This window comes from Lithobates pipiens, unplaced genomic scaffold (assembly GCF_037356315.1).
Source record: "Lithobates pipiens isolate NorthernLeopardFrog02 unplaced genomic scaffold, aLitPip1_a1.2 Scaffold_18, whole genome shotgun sequence".
Classification (NCBI taxonomy): Eukaryota; Metazoa; Chordata; class Amphibia; order Anura; family Ranidae; genus Lithobates; species Lithobates pipiens.
In genome coordinates this window covers 223,807,971-223,823,890 of record NW_027507758.1, presented here as the reverse complement: position 1 = coordinate 223,823,890, position 15,920 = coordinate 223,807,971, and the positions used below count along the sequence as shown (strand labels likewise).

At 45.1% G+C, this 15,920-nt stretch overlaps 1 long non-coding RNA gene across 1 annotated transcript in view; it reads right to left on the bottom strand.

Moving 5' to 3' along the window:
• Nucleotides 1–15,920, bottom strand: part of LOC143987696 (uncharacterized) — a 52,711-nt gene that overhangs the window by 20,571 nt on the left and 16,220 nt on the right. The gene's annotated exons all lie outside the window — the stretch shown is intronic.

Genomic DNA, 15,920 nt, shown 5'->3' with positions numbered 1-15,920 from the left:
CTGAAATCTGGTCTATAACGAAATCATCCTCACCTAATGTCTTAGCAATAGAAGCTAACTATAAAGTTTTAGCCCGTTGGTACCTTGTCCTTGTACCTTCTAGAGTAGCCAAATTTGCACCCAATCATTCAGCTCAATTCTTCCGTGGCTGCTCTGATCCGGGTATGCATCTACACATATGATGGTCCTGTCCAATAGCTCAATCTTATTGGATAGAAATTTTTGAAATTGCCTCCAGAATGTTTAAACAAAAAATAAAACCAGATCCAACCATGGCAATAATCTGAAACCAAATTTTATAACACACATTCAATTCAAACTATTTGTTCAACTTCTCACAGCTGCAAAACAAACAATTGCAAGTGCATGGAGGTCCCCTATCTTGGTGATGGCTGAGACAAAAAACAGATTGAATACTTCCATGTCTCACGCTAAAATGGTGGCGATTGAAAGAGATCAACTTCCCATATTTTAAAAAATATGGTACCCCTGGATAAAATATCACTTCCCACCAACATTTGATAGTTACATAGTTAGTTGGGTTGAAAAGACACAAGTGCATCCAGTTCAACCACAAAAAAAGAAAAATAATAATAATATCAATAATCAATAATCAAATATCAATAGTATTGATGAATCTGTTCTTCTGCCATGGTAGCTGCTATACTTATTGGATACTTGGGTACTTAGTTATTTGAGTGTTTAATAGCTTAGGAAATTATATATTTGAATTCATGGATATTTGAATATTCATACAGCCAGACTGTAGCATGTGCTGGTTCTTGGGTCGACCCTGTGGACTTCTTCACTTCTATTCTCCACTTTCTTCTTTCACTTTTCTTACTTTTTTTTACTTACCTTTCTTTTAAAACTCATTATTCCATCAAATATGAATAATACCGGTATATCCCACTTTACTATAACATTTATAAGGGGTTTTATTCAACATAACTATATGCATTTTTCTGTCTTCAGGTCCATACTAAATCCTTGAATGTTTGTAAAATATTACATATATTCCTCTATACTTATAGTTTATATATTAATAAGATTTTTTTATGTTGTCAATATGTTCTTCTGTATATTGTTATTATACATGTCACTGAACATACAATTAATAAAAACCTTTGACAAGAAAAAAAAAAAAGGAAATATGTTAAGGATCTGTTCATGTTCAAAAAAAAAAAAAGTAAATTTTACACCGAATGCCAACTATATGGTGGAATTAAAGAGTTACTAAAGATATACTTGAAACTATCAGTATAAAATGCAATACTATGACATTTCTTCTGCAGCTGTCAACTATGCGAAGCTATGTATACTGCAGCATAGCCTTGAGGTTTCCTTGACAACGAGCTTCACTACCTTGGTGACAGTAACTTACAATATGATGTCAATGGACTAACAATATTATAAGCAGATGCCAAATGTTGTTCTACAAAAGAAAGCATAATACATTTGTTATATTCAATGTTTTGTCCATGGCATTTGACACATGTATGTGTAACTCCACCTATTCACCTAAATATTGTGATTTTCAATGTAATTTTTTTTGTGTTTTTTTTTGCCCCCCTTGTCATATTTCAGACTGTTTTCTGAATTTTCTTAGCATAAACAGGTTTTCAGAAATACAGTATTTAGTACTTTGCTATGAATGGCAAGTAATGACTATGATAGTGTTCTTGCAAATTTAGGGAACATATATAACTAAATTGATAATACCATTGTAATTTTATTATTCTAAACCCCAATCTTGCAAAAAAAAAAAAAACGAATAAAAGTTAGATGTGGACAAAAAAAAAGTCCCCTGGAAAACCCCCATTTTCATCTTGTAACATAAATTTACAAACATTCTCCAATTCCACCTATCATATACAAATGCTAAAATAAAATAAAATGGCTTGGATAAATGTGCCTTAAAGTAGTCGTAAAGGCAGAAGGTTTTTTACCATTCTATGCATTAAGGTAAAAAAACCTTCTGTGTGCAGCAGCCCCCCTCAGCCCCCCTAATACTTACCTGAGCCCCATCTAGATCCAGCGATGTTGCAGGAGTGTCTCAGCTGCCCCGGACTCCCCTCCTGAGACAGCAGCGCGGCGCTATGGGCTCCTGATATTGTCAATCAAAGTCAGTCGGCCTATGAGGAGAGAAAGGTGTCCGGGCCGTGGAAATGGACACAGGGAGCTGTGATTGGGCTCAGGTGCCCCCATAGCAAGCTGCTTGCTGTGGGGGCACTCAACAGGAGGGAGGAGCCAGGAGCACCAAAGTGGGACCTGAGCAGAGGAGGAGGCAAAACCAACTACACAAAGCAGTTACTGTAAGTATGACATGTTTGTTCCTTTTAGCTAAAAAAAACAAGACTTCACAATCACTTTAAAGAACTATCTGCCCTTCCTATACATTAATATTTAATTTCAGAAAAGTATTTACGTGGCTATAGACATACTAATGTGTGAATGGTTTCAAATATACATTTATTGCATTTTGGTTGCAGTGAAGCTGTAATAAAGAAAGAGAAAGTGGTTCTGCGCTACGGATTATACAATTGGCTGAAAAGGTATTTTATGTATACTAGGGGGTTGTAGCTGCCTCTACAATTTACTTCTACCCGTAGGTAGAATAAAGTATGAAAAAAGAGAAGAGACTAGAAATGGTGCTGCCCTCTAGTAGATTAAAAAAGAGTGTACTAACCAAATTCCGCTATCAGAGTATAACATCCTTAAATTAGATTAACCACTTAAGGACCGCCTCCTGCACATATACATCGGCAGAATGGCACGGCTGGGCACAAGCACGTACCGGTATGTTGCCCTTTCAGGGCCCAGCCGTGGATCGGGAGTGCGCCTCCGCCAGCGCGCTCCCAACCCGGTCCTGAGCTCCGTGACCATGGCCGCGGGACCAGCAGACCCGATCGCCGCTGGTGTCCCGCGATCGGGTCACAGAGCTGAAGAACGGGGAGAGGTATGTGTAAACAAACCTCTCCCAGTGCTTCCTACTGTGGCTCTGGGCTGGGTTTTTAAATTGTGCAGGTTTCCATTACATCAGATGGGGGCGGGGTCACTCACATGTCATTGGGGAAGCCCGGCTTCCCCATTTGTGTCAGAAGGGGTCGGGGTCAGGTGAAGAGTGACCCCGCCCTCCACATATAAGAAATGCCAGGCTGCCGGGATCCTGCAGTGTCTCCTCAGTGGAGTCAGACGATGGATGGATTTGCTGCTCTGGATCAGATCAGCCATCACTGGACCCCGGAGAGATGATCATCCTTCGCTGGATAGCAAGAGTGGATTACCACCGCTGGAATCTTTTTTTATTTTTTTTTATTTTTAATAAAGGACTTTTTCAAAAGGGTGTTTGTCTTATTTAACAATTTTTTACACTTTCTTTGTGAAATGGTAGGGGTACCCTTACCATTTCAAACAGGGGGGGGCCGGGATCTGGGGGTCCCCTTGTTAAAGGGGGGTTCCAGATTCTGATAAGTCCCCCGCCCGCAGACCCCCACAACCACTGGCCAGGGTTGTGGGGATGAGGCCCTTGGCCCCTCCCAATGTTAAGGACATGTGGCCTGGTATGGTTCAGGAGGGGGGGCGCTCTCTCTTCCCCCTCTTTTCCTGCGGCCTGCCAGGTTGCGTGCTCGGAGGGTCTGGTTATGGATATTTAGGGGGAACCCCACGTAAATTTTTTTTTAATTTGACGCAGGGTTCCCCTTAACATCCATGCCAGACTTGAAGGGCCTGGTAATTGAATTTGGGGGAACCCCAAGCTTTTTTTTTTTTTTTTAATCATTGACTTTCAATGACTGTTCTCTGTATTATGGGGAGCCGGCAATTCATCATAGCCCCGAGTGATTTTAAATTACTTTGTTTCCTGCAGAAATGACACTTTGTGCAGGGACAGTTCTAAGCACGGGAAACATGCGCCCCTTCACAGGCATACTATAGACACCCCCCAGGTACGAAATTTAAAGGAATATTACACTTTTATTGTTTCACTTTAATCATTATTAAAATCACTGCTCCCAAAAAAACAGCCGTTTTTAAAACTTTTTTTGCATTGATACATGACCCCTGGGGCAGGACCCAGGTCCCCAAACAGTTTTTAGGACAATAACTTATATATTAGCCTTTAAAAATAAGCACTTTAGATTTCTCCCATAGACTTGTACATAGTGTTCCGCAATGTCGAATATTTTCTCTATATAATCTTGGACTAATAGAGGTAAGGTTAGGCACATCCGACCACATGTTCAATAGACACAGATTGTTATTGTCAGAGTCACGTCGAAGCTCCTATTCTATATCGAACTGTTGTAACAACGAAAACAAAAATAAAGCATTTATTTATGTCGGATCTTTCGTTTTTCGGATTCTGCACTTTTGTTATCGTTTGTCAAAACGAAAACGGAAATACCTGACATTTGGGCGAAAATGCATTCGGACGAAAATGAATGCACATGTCTAATATTTAGGAACCCCACTTAAAAAACTGCCTCTGGTGAAAGAGACCTATTTACTTGAGTGTGATTAAATAGTTTTAGAAATGTGATTAAATGATAAATCCAGTAGTAAAACATAAACATAAAAAATAGCCTTAATATTGTTGCCCGACCCAAGTGTACTATCTTGTATTATAAACAATAAACCACAAAGTGCCATAAACTTCATAACGCCATAAAAAAACAATAACTCCTAGGCGTGTTAAAAAAAATAATAATAAAAATATATATGTGTATATACGTTATATTAATATATGAAATTTAGTGCAGGTATATAAATAATTTAGATATATAAATTAAATAAGCTTAAAAAATATTTATAGTCCATAGACGTGAAAAAAGTGACTCGTGCACAATATGACGAGTGCTGTAATTGATCCTTAATGTGCTGAGAGAAGGTGCCAGGTAATTTGTTTTTATCTTCTGTTTTGTTTGTTTTCTGATACCGTTCACCAAACTGTTTAGACACACCTCGTATAAGCATTAACAAGGTAATGTAATTTCAAAAGTTACATTAAAACTTTTTTTTTTTTAAATGCAGCTCTCATTAAAATAATATCTCGTGATCCTGCCATAAAGATCTTTGTTTGGGCACTTCCTGTTCTGATCTGACAACTGTCTCCTAATTGTACTCTTGTGTTGTCATATTAACACATTTGCCCTTGTTCCCCCATTCTTGCTGATCAAAGGCCTATTTAGACTATGCGTGGGTGTTACTGTGCTTTAAAGTGCACTGCATTAAGACAGCAAATTCATTTTAAAGCGGAGCTCCACCCTAAAGTGGAACTTCCGCTCATTGGAACCCTCCCCCCCTCCGGCGCCACAATTGGAACCTTTCAGGGGGGAGGGGGGTGCAGATACCTGTACAGTACAGGTATCTGCACCCACTTACGGCATAGATATCTGCAGAATCTGGGGATATTTACGCCACTTCCCACGGGTCTCCCGCTGTCTGCTGGGAAACACACGGATCCCAGAGACAGCGGGGATCATCCTTATTGCGCAGCGCGACTCGCGCACGTGCAGTAGGGAACCGGGAAATGAAGCCGCAAGGCTCCACTTCCTAATTCCCATACCCAAGATGGCAGCGGCAGCACCCGAGACGATCGAGAGATTGACTTCAGGTGCCGACATCGCGGGCGCGCTGGGCGGGTAAGTGTCCTTATTTTAAAAGTCAGCAGCTGCAGTGTTTGTAGCTGCTGGCTTTAAAAAAAAAAAACGGCGGAACTCCCACTTTAAGATGCTGACTTTTGCTGACACTTTTGCATGCCCCTGATTATGCACTTTGAAGTGACGAAACGTTGGGCAGAGCCTGGCTTAACGTGGGACCTGGACAGACTGCACTACAGCGACTATAACTGAAGCGCTGGCTTAAATGTGAGTGGAATTGTTTCTTCTTAATAAATTGGGCATCGTTTTTTAAGATATCTGCGCAATGAGCGTTGTTATTTTTCTATATCCACATGACTGCTGAACTGCATGGGAATCTTAATACCTGTTCATGATTGAAGAGATTTCTGGTTCCAGTTTACTGCTTGTGAAGAGTAGTGGAGCAAAGTGGCTTTTCTATTTTGTGCATTATCGTTGCACTGATGGTAAGGGTCTGTCGTGTTGGGTGATGTGATGGGACCCCTACTATCCTTATCTCTGCTGAATGAGGTGGAGGGAGATCTGTTATGGATTCACTGAGCTTTCAGTACCTGTTTTGGACTTTTACACATTAATGCGTTACTTTAAATGCATTTATATTCTTTGTTTTGTGCACCGCATTTTTTTGTTTAACATTGAAACATGGTTCATGTTTGTAATGTTTGTCCATTAGGAATTCCTACAACATCAAAATTAACCTTTAACCACCTCAGCCCCGGAAGGATTTACCCCCTTAATGATCAGGCCATTTTGTGCGGTATGGTACTGCGTAGTTTTAACTGACAAATGCGTATTCATGCAATGCTGTACCCAAATACAATTGATGTCCCTTTTTTTCCCACAAATGGAGCTTTCTTTTTGTGGTATTTTATCACCTCTGCAGTTTAAATTTTTTAGCTATAAACCAAAAAAGAGTGACAATTAAAAAAAAAAAAAAAAATACAATACTTTCTGCTATAAAACATTCCCAATAAATAATAAAAAATGTCTTCATTATTGTAGGCCAATATGTATTCTGTTACATATTTTTGGTAAAAAAAAAACAAAAAAAACAATATGTCTATATTGATTGGTTTGCACAAAATTTATAGCGTCTACAAAATAGTGGATAGATTTAAGGCATTTATTATTATTATTATTTTTTTTAACTAGGCAGAAATCAGCAATTTTTAGCAGGACTTTAACATTTAACATATATATATATATACACACACACATACTCTGTCTCCACTGCTAAATCATGCCGTTCACACACTGCATATACTGTTCCACAGACAAAATGACCATGATTGACAGTCCAATCTCTGTAGATGGTTGTTACCACTTAGTAACAGTGCTGGCACATACCATAGTAAAGGTCAAAGCCAACCAAAAATGATATACTGTAGCAGAAATTCTTCTTGTAGTTTGTACCTCTGCTGCATTTTACAAATGCAAAAAGAAGGATTTTACAACTAGATTTACTAGTTATTTGTCCGGATTATACTTCAACATGCTATGCCTCCCTGTGAACAGATTCCTTCAGCCCCCAAAAATGTATTCAGTTATCAGATCAGAATGACCGCCTTTACAGGGTAAAACTAATAGGATAAAATATGTCTTTGCATCCTAATTTGGTAATAAATACCCACAAGTAAATAAAATTTAAATATACGCTGGCCAGTGCTGAAAAAAGATCCAGTGTTAAAAGGGATAATAGACATACAGGTGCGCACAGGGTGTGCCAGGTGTGCCTGGGCACACCCTAATCACCCTGTACTAGGCAGATTCCCCCCTGCTGTTTGGCTGCAGTGAAAAAGACTGGGGAATCTCTGCCCTCTTTTTCTGTATCTAACGTAAGACATCAAGGTTTGTTTAGACCTCTGATATTTCACTAAAGACCCCCAATAGGGCTCCAAAAATTGAATAATAAAAAAAAAAAAAATTTGAAAAATGTAAACAAAAAAATAATAATAAACTACTGACACGTCCACTGTTATACTAACACCAACCTCTGCCCTACTGACACTGCCCATTGCCCTACTGCCCTATATATATTTACACACACGCATGTGTGTTTGAGCTTTGGGGTGCACACCCTAATGCAATAGGCTGTGCACACCTATGATAATAGATGAAGTCCTCCTGTTCTATACAATTATTATCAATAACAGCAGCTGCTTTCCCATCCTTAAAGAAGAGCTCCACCCAAAAGGGGAAGTTCTGCTTCAAGGCCTCCTCCCCCCTCTTTTTCATGAAATGGCACTTTTTTGGGGGGTGGGGGGACTGAGAGAGATGAGTTGTACTGAGGGGGGGAGCTGTACTGGGGGATCAGTGCTGTACTGAGAGAGATAAACTGTACTAAGGGGGGAGAACTACAGGGCCGTTTTAGCGAGCAGGCACCCCTGGGCACTGCCCGGGGGCCCCAAGTGCTTATGGGACCCCATCAGGGCTGACTCTGATCTAGGGGATGCAGTGGTATGATAACTGCACTGCACGCAAGTTACTTAGCGTCGCTATGGGATACAAGGGGGCCGGAGCAGGAAGGGGTTGTTGTGGGTGTCCCCCCCATCGGTACAGCGGGTCAATTTTCCCCTGCTCTGTTTGCCAGGGAACTTGGCAGCTGCAATGTGACAGGGGAGAGACGGGCTGAGGGTGTACTTCCCCTGCTTGCCCCCTCCCCTTTCTCCTGTCAGCCGAATGGGAGAAGAGAACGTTTTCTGGTAGGTTCGCCACAACGCCGCCCACCTATCTGCCTGCTATCCCCATTGGCCACAGCAGAGGGCCAATCAGAAGGTACTGGGGAAGCATCTTGTGAAATGTAGTCCCAGAAGATTGGCAGCCTCAGATGTGTTCACAGACAAGAATCTTCAGCCCCCAGCATGTCTACATTCTGGGGGGAGAGAGAGAGAGCCTGGAATAGAGATGGTCTTGTGGTTCGCCCGGCGGTCGGTTTGTGTTGAATTTTGCTCGTTCGTGATTTGCCAAATCGGCGGACTTCTGGCGCTGTTCGTGGCGACCATATTTGTTTACATTGTGAAGAACTTTGACCCATGATGACACATTCATCATGGGGTACAGGACAGCCAATTGAGACATTTCAGCACATGGACAATTGGACATTCCCTCTACCTTATAAATAGACCTGATCTGGCGGCCATTTTACATTCTGTCTTTTGTCAGTGTAGGGAGAGGTTGCTGTGTGGAGCAGGGACAGACTGTAGTGACACAAATCACTAGCTATTAGGTCCAAAAAAGTCCTTTTAAGGACTGGTATAGGTGTACAGTATATAGGGTTCTGGTGCACTTCTGCTGACTGCTGTGCTGGTCATTGCTGAGTGCACTGCTGACCGATTCTGCAGCTGTCTTTTGTCAGTGTAGGGACAGGACGCTGTGTGGAGCAGGGACAGTCAGTTTAATCACTAGCTATTACTATTAGGTCCCCAAAGGTCCTTTTAAGGACTGGTATAGGTGTACAGTATATAGGGTTCTGGCACACTGCTGCTGACTGCTGTGCTGGTGATTGCTGAGTGCACTGCTGACCGATTCTGCAGCTGTCTTTTGTCAGTGTAGGGACAGGATGCTGTGTGGAGCAGGGACATCAGTTTAATCCCTAGCTATTACTATTAGGTCCCCAATGGTCCTTTTAAGGACTGGTATAGGTGTACAGTATATAGTGTTCTGGTGCACTGCTGCTGACTGTTGTGCTGGTGATTGCTGAGTGCACTGCTGACCGATTCTGCAGCTGTCTTTTGTCAGTGTAGGGACAGGACGCTGTGTTGGAGCAGGGACAGTCAGTTTAATCACTAGCTATTACTATTAGGTCCACAAAGGTCCTTTTAAGGACTGGTATAGGTGTACAGTATATAGGGTTTTGGCACACTGCTGCTGATGGCTGTGCTTCTGATTGCTGAGTACACTGCTGACCGATTATGCAGCTGTCTTTTGTCAGTGTAGGGACAGGACGCTGTGTTGGAGCAGGGACAGTCAGTTTAATCACTAGCTATTACTATTAGGTCCACAAAGGTCTTTTTAAGGACTGGTATAGGTGTACAGTATATAGGGTTCTGGCACACTGCTGCTGACGGCTGGGCTTCTGATTGCTGAGTGCACTGCTGACCGATTATGCAGCTGTCTTTTGTCAGTGTAGGGACAGGACGCTGTGTGGAGCAGGGACAGTCAGTTTAATCACTAGCTATTACTATTTGGTCCACAAAGGTCCTTTTAAGGACGGGTATAGGTGTACAGTATATAGGGTTCTGGTGCACTGCTGCTGACGGCTGTGCTGCTGATTGCTGAGTGCACTGCTGACCAATTCTGCAGCTGTCTTTTGTCAGTGTAGGGACAGGACGCTGTGTGGAGCAGGGACAATCAGTTTAATCCACAAAGGTCCTTTTAAGGACTGGTATAGGTGTACAGTATATAGGGTTGTACATGTATAATATACTTTCTTTCAAATATACAAAGTATATTATGGTGCATTGCTAACTGCTGTGCTGCTGAGTGCTGCCCGATTCTGCAGCTGTCTTTTATCAGTATAGGGACTGAGGGACAGTTTGGTGTTCTGAGCAGGGACAGTCTGCAAATCACTAGCTACTAGGTCCACAAAGGTCCTTTTATAGGTGTACAGTATATAGGGTTGTACACGTATAATATACTTTCTTTCAAATATACAAAGTATATTATGGTGCACTGCTAACTGCTGTGCTGCTGAGTGCTGCCCGATTCTGCAGCTGTCTTTTATCAATGTAGGGACTGAGGGACAGTTTGGTGTTCTAAACAGGGACAGTCTGAAAATCACTTGCTACTAGGTCCACAAAGGTCCTTTTATAGGTGTACACTATATAGGCTTGTACACGTATAATATACTTTCCACATACATACTGCACTTCTCTAGAGACTTTTGTCACAGGGTCATTTAAAAAATGACAGGCAGAGGAAGAGGCAGGCCCTTCCGCAGGGGTGGTAGGGGTATGGCAGGAGCAACAGACTTGAACCAAAGTGGCAAATTGCAGAAGGCACGTACGATTACGTCAAAGGACGCACCAGACTTGGTTGAGTGGCTCACTCAGCCTTAGTCTTCTGCACCCTCCTCATCCTCTTGATCTGCACCCTCTTCTTCACTCTCTGCTGTGTGCACCCCAAGACACTACCACCAACACCACCACCACCATATACCTTCCGCTTGAGTCACAGGAATTATTTTCCGATCCATCACAAGACATTGCTGATGCGCAGCCACTCTTGGCATTGGATCAGGAAGAGGAGGTAGCAACAACCGCTAATCAGCAGTCTGACGACAGTACCCAGATCAGCACAAGGAGTAGGTTGATCCCCGGTGTTGCTGCCTACTCCGAGATCTCTAATTATAGCAGTGGGTGCCCACAAGAGAGGAAGAGGAGCGGAGTTCAGAGGCAGATATGGACCAGCAGATAGGGAGGAGAAGCAGGCAGAACTTAGATTGCACAGGAGGGACAAAGCAGACTGCTAATGTATCAGGAGTGAGGCATCAACCATGTATGGTCACATCTGTGGGTGCAGTGGGTGCCCACAAGAGGGGAAGAGGAGGGGAGTTCAGAGGGAGATATGGACCAGCAGATAGGGAGGAGAAGCAGGCAGAACTTAGATTGCACAGGAGGGACAAAGCAGACTGCTAATGTATCAGGAGCGAGGCATCAACCATGTACGGTCACATCTGGTGCTCCCAGAACGCTGGCACATGGCTCCGCAGTGTGGGCTTTTTTAATGTGCCCGCTGTGGACAATAGTATTGCCATCTGCAGCCTTTGCAGCCAACGCATAAGTTGCGGTAAGCCCAACACTCACCTAGGGACGGCGGCCTTAAGAAGGCACATGAGCTGCCATCACCGAGCCCAGTGGGAGCAACGGAACACACAAAACCACACTCCAGGCTCTCACCGTCCAGCCTCGTCTTCTACTTCTCCTTCTCCTCTCTCCTCACAATTGTCCTCCACTCCACCTTCCATCATGCCATCCTCATGTTTTTCTGGAAAAAGGCAGGCTTCCATGGGCCAAATGTTCGAGCGTTAAAAAATTATGACGCCGGATAACCCTCTTGCCCAACGGTTGACAGCTGGCTTGTCAGAATTGATAGCCCGCCAACTACTGCCATATAAACTGGTGGACTCAGAGGCCTTTCGAAAATTTGTGGCCATTGGAACACCCCAATGGAAGGTCCCAGGAAGGAAGTATTTCTCACAGAAGGGCATCCCAGAGCGATATGGCCATGTTCAGCGGCAAGTGAATGTATCTCTGGCACACAGTGTTGGTGCCAAGATACATCTGACCACAGACACGTGGTCTAGCAAACATGGCCAGGGAAGGTATACCACTTTTACTGCCCACTGGGTGAACCTTCTAACGGCCGTCAAGCATGTAACCCATGACACCCGTGTAGATTTGGTTTTACCGCCATGGATCACATGCAGGCCTGCCTCTTCTTCTTCTCCTACTCCATCCTCCTCCTTCTCCTCCTTGGCTGACTCCTCCTTTTCCGCTGCTAGCGTCTCTTCCGCTGCGCCGCCCAAGCTCCACAGAACCTATTCAACATGCCAGGTGAGACGTTGCCATGCTATGCTGCATCTGTTGTGCCTGGAAGCCAAGAGCCATACTGGCCCTGCAATCCTTTCAGCTTTGCATTAACAGGCAGATTAGTGGCTAACACCGCTCAATTTGACAGTTGGTAAAGTGGTGTGTGACAACGGTGCCAATCTGCTTAGCGCATTGAAACAGGGCAAAATTACGCACGTGCCATGCATGGCACACGTCTTAAACTTGGTCGTGCAGCGATTTGTTGTCAAATACCCTGGAGTCCAGGACATCTTGTGGCAAGCAAGGAAAATCTCGGCCCATTTCAGAAGATCTTACACGGCCATGGCTCGCCTTGCTGACATTCAGCGGCGACACAATCTGCCAGTCAGACGTCTTATTTGCGATTGCCTGACGCGATGGAACTCAACCTTCTATATGCTTGATAGGCTGCTCCAGCAGAAACGTGCAGTTAACGTCTACCTGTATGAACTCTGCGGCAGAACAGGTTCTGGGGAGCTTGTTTTTTTTTCACTGCGCCAGTGGCTGCTCATGCGCGACGCATGCAGACTTCTGTGGCCATTTGATGAGATCACCCAACTAGTCAATTGCAGCCATGGCACTATCAGTGACATGGTACCTTATGCCTTCTTTATGGAGCGTGCATTGCGTCGCTGTCGTGTCATTGATCAAGCGTGGAGGAGCAGGAGCAAGAAGATGAGGAAGTCGCAATGCTGGATGAATTCCCGGGGGGGCTACTCTATCTGAGACAAGTCAACAACAAGAGTCTGAAGAGGAGTTAGAGGAGGATGGTGCCGGGGCGGATGAGGAGGAGCAAGAAGAGCATGCTTTAAACCTTTCTGGGATCCCTGTTGTTGTACGTGGATGGGGAGAGGAGAATGAGGAGGACGACATTATCCTGGATGATGAGCAGGAGCCAGGCCCCCACACCGCTTCCAGTTTAGTGCAAATGGGGGCCTTCATGCTCCATTGTTTTAACAGGGACCCCCGTATAAAAAGCATAAGGGTCAAGGACCAGTACTGGGTGGCAATGTACGTAGACCCCCGGTACAAACACAAAATGGCAGAAATGTTACCACCATCACAGAGGGCTGTCAGGATGGAGCACTTACAGATCTTGCTTTGACAACTGCTGCATTTTTTTTTGCGTGCGCTGGCAGAGGAGGAATTCCCACTCCCAGAGAAAGAGTTGCAGGTACCAATCCAACAGAGCCTGCAAGAAGGGGGTGGTTTTAAGATGTGTTGGTGACTTCTGTTATGAGGTCATTCTTTCAGCCGACCCATCGACAGGTCTCATCCGGATCCAGCATCAGGGAACGCCTAGACCGTCAGGTGTCCGACTACATTGGGTTAAAGATGTGGGCGCTCTGAGGAGTGATGAACCCCTGGACTACTGGGTGGGCAGGCTTGACCTCTGGCCAGAGCTTGCCCAAGTTGGCTTGCCCCTCGTCCAGTGTCCTGTCCGAAAGGACGTTCAGCGCAGCAGGGGGGATCGTGACCGATAAGCGCACTCGCCTAACTCACGACAGTGTTGACTACCTGACATTTATAAAAATGAATGAGGCATGGATCTCAGAGGAAATCAACACATGTGACCAGTAGACCAGATATATGCATAACTCTATAAACAATTTATTTAATCGAGCACACAAACTTTTTTCTACCTTTGACTCACTTCCTTGTACAAAAAAGCACACCGTACTATTTGCCCGTACCCTCCTGTTTGAAGAGGTTGAGCGGTGTCATATTTTTGGGTCCCGCAGCGAGCTGCTGGTATCAATGCTGCTGTCAGTGCTCTCTATCTCAGTGCTGGTGCCACTGCTCTCTCTCTATCTCGGTGCTGGTGTCAGTGCTCTCTATCTCGGTGCTGGTGTGGTCTCAGTGCTCTCTATCACGGTGCTGGTGTGGTGTCAGTGCTCTCTATCTTGGTGCTGGTGTCAGTGCTCTCTATCATGGTGCTGGTGTCGGTGCTCTATATCACGGTGCTGGTGTCAGTGCTCTCTATCACGGTACTGGTGTCAGTGCTCTCTATCTCAGTGCTGGTGTCAGTGCTCTCTATGGCGGCGCTGGTGTGGTGTCAGTGCTCTCTATCTTGGTGCTGGTTTCAGTGCTCTCTATCACGGTGCTGCTGTCAGTGCTCTCTATTATGGTGCTGGTGTGGTGTCAGTGCTCTCTTTCTTGGTGCTGGTGTGATCTCAGTGCTGTCTATCATGGTGCTGGTGGGGTGTCAGTGCTTTCTATCTCGGTGCTGGTGTCAGTGCTCTCTATCTCGGTGCTGGTGTCAGTGCTCTCTATCACGGTGCTGGTGTCAGTGCTCTCTATCATGGTGCTGGTGTCAGTGCTCTCTATCTCGGTGCTGGTGTCAGTGCTCTCTATCTCGGTGCTGGTGTCAGTACTCTCTATCACGGTGCTGGTGTCAGTGCTCTCTGTCACGGTGCTGGTGTCAGTGCTCTCTATCTTGGTGCTGGTGTCAGTGCTCTCTATCCTGGGGCTGGTGTCAGTGCTCTCTATCTCGATGCTGGTGTCAGTGCTCTCTATCACGGTGCTGGTGTCAGTGTTCTCTATCTTGGTGCTGGTGTCAGTGCTCTCTATCTCAGTGCTGGTGTCAGTGCTCTCTATCACGGTGCTGGTGTCAGTGCTCTCTATCTCGGTGCTGGTGTCAGTGCTCTTTATCTCAGTGCTGGTGTCAGTGCTCTCTATCTCAATGCTGGTGTCAGTGCTCTCTGTCACAGTGCTGGTGTCAGTGCTCTCTATCTCGGTGCTGGTGTCAGTGCTCTCTATCTCAGTGCTGGTGTCAGTGCTCTCTATCTCGGTGCTGGTGTCAGTGCTCTCTATCATGGTGCTGGTGTCAGTGCTCTCTATCTCGGTGCTGGTGTCAGTGCTCTCTATCTCGGTGCTGGTGTCAGTGCTCTCTATTACGGTGCTGGTGTCAGTGCTCAGTCTCTATCACGGTGCTGGTTTCAGACAGTGAGGGAGATAGCAGCAGAGAAGCCAATCAGCAGGCAGTGCCAACACCATGGCTGAGGATCAGCACTGGACTGGCACCTCCGGACCACCGCAGTGGAGCCCTGCATAGGTGGGGGTAAGGGCCGGGCAGAGGGAGGGGCTCAAGCACAGGTTGGCACACTGGGACACTGCCACAGGACTGCACTGTCCTGACTGTAGCACTGATCATCTCCTGCACCCCCTTCATAGCCTGCCCTAACCTTGCCTCTCCTCCATGGCCCTCATGCGCTCCTGAATTGTCAAAATTTCACAGATAAAAAAAGAATGATTGTCGTTGTCGATCCCAGATTCACTTAATACGTTTGTTATGTCAGTGTCCATGTTGTGGGACTATGTGTGCACAGCTAGTAAGTATCTTGTGGCTGAAAATATGACCTGAAGGTTTTTAAGGTTTGCCTGCTATTAAAGTCAATGGGGCCCGCTGCAAACTTTGAGGTTCGCGAACTTTTGGCCGTGTTCGTGGTTAGCATTCTCAAAACGTCCCGTCTGAAGTTCGTCCATCACTAGCCTGGAATCCGGAAGAAGCAGAGGAATTGAGTGCTACAGAAGAAGAGAAAAAGAGAAGAATATGCTAAGGGAAGCCAGAGAGGAAGCCACACTGTACTCGCACCACCAGAGAGAGAGCCAAGGTCAACCTGCACCATGAGAGAGAGAGCCACGCTGTACCCACTTCACCAGAGAAAGCCACGCTGTACTTGCACCATCAAGTTTCGCTGGGTCTGGTAAG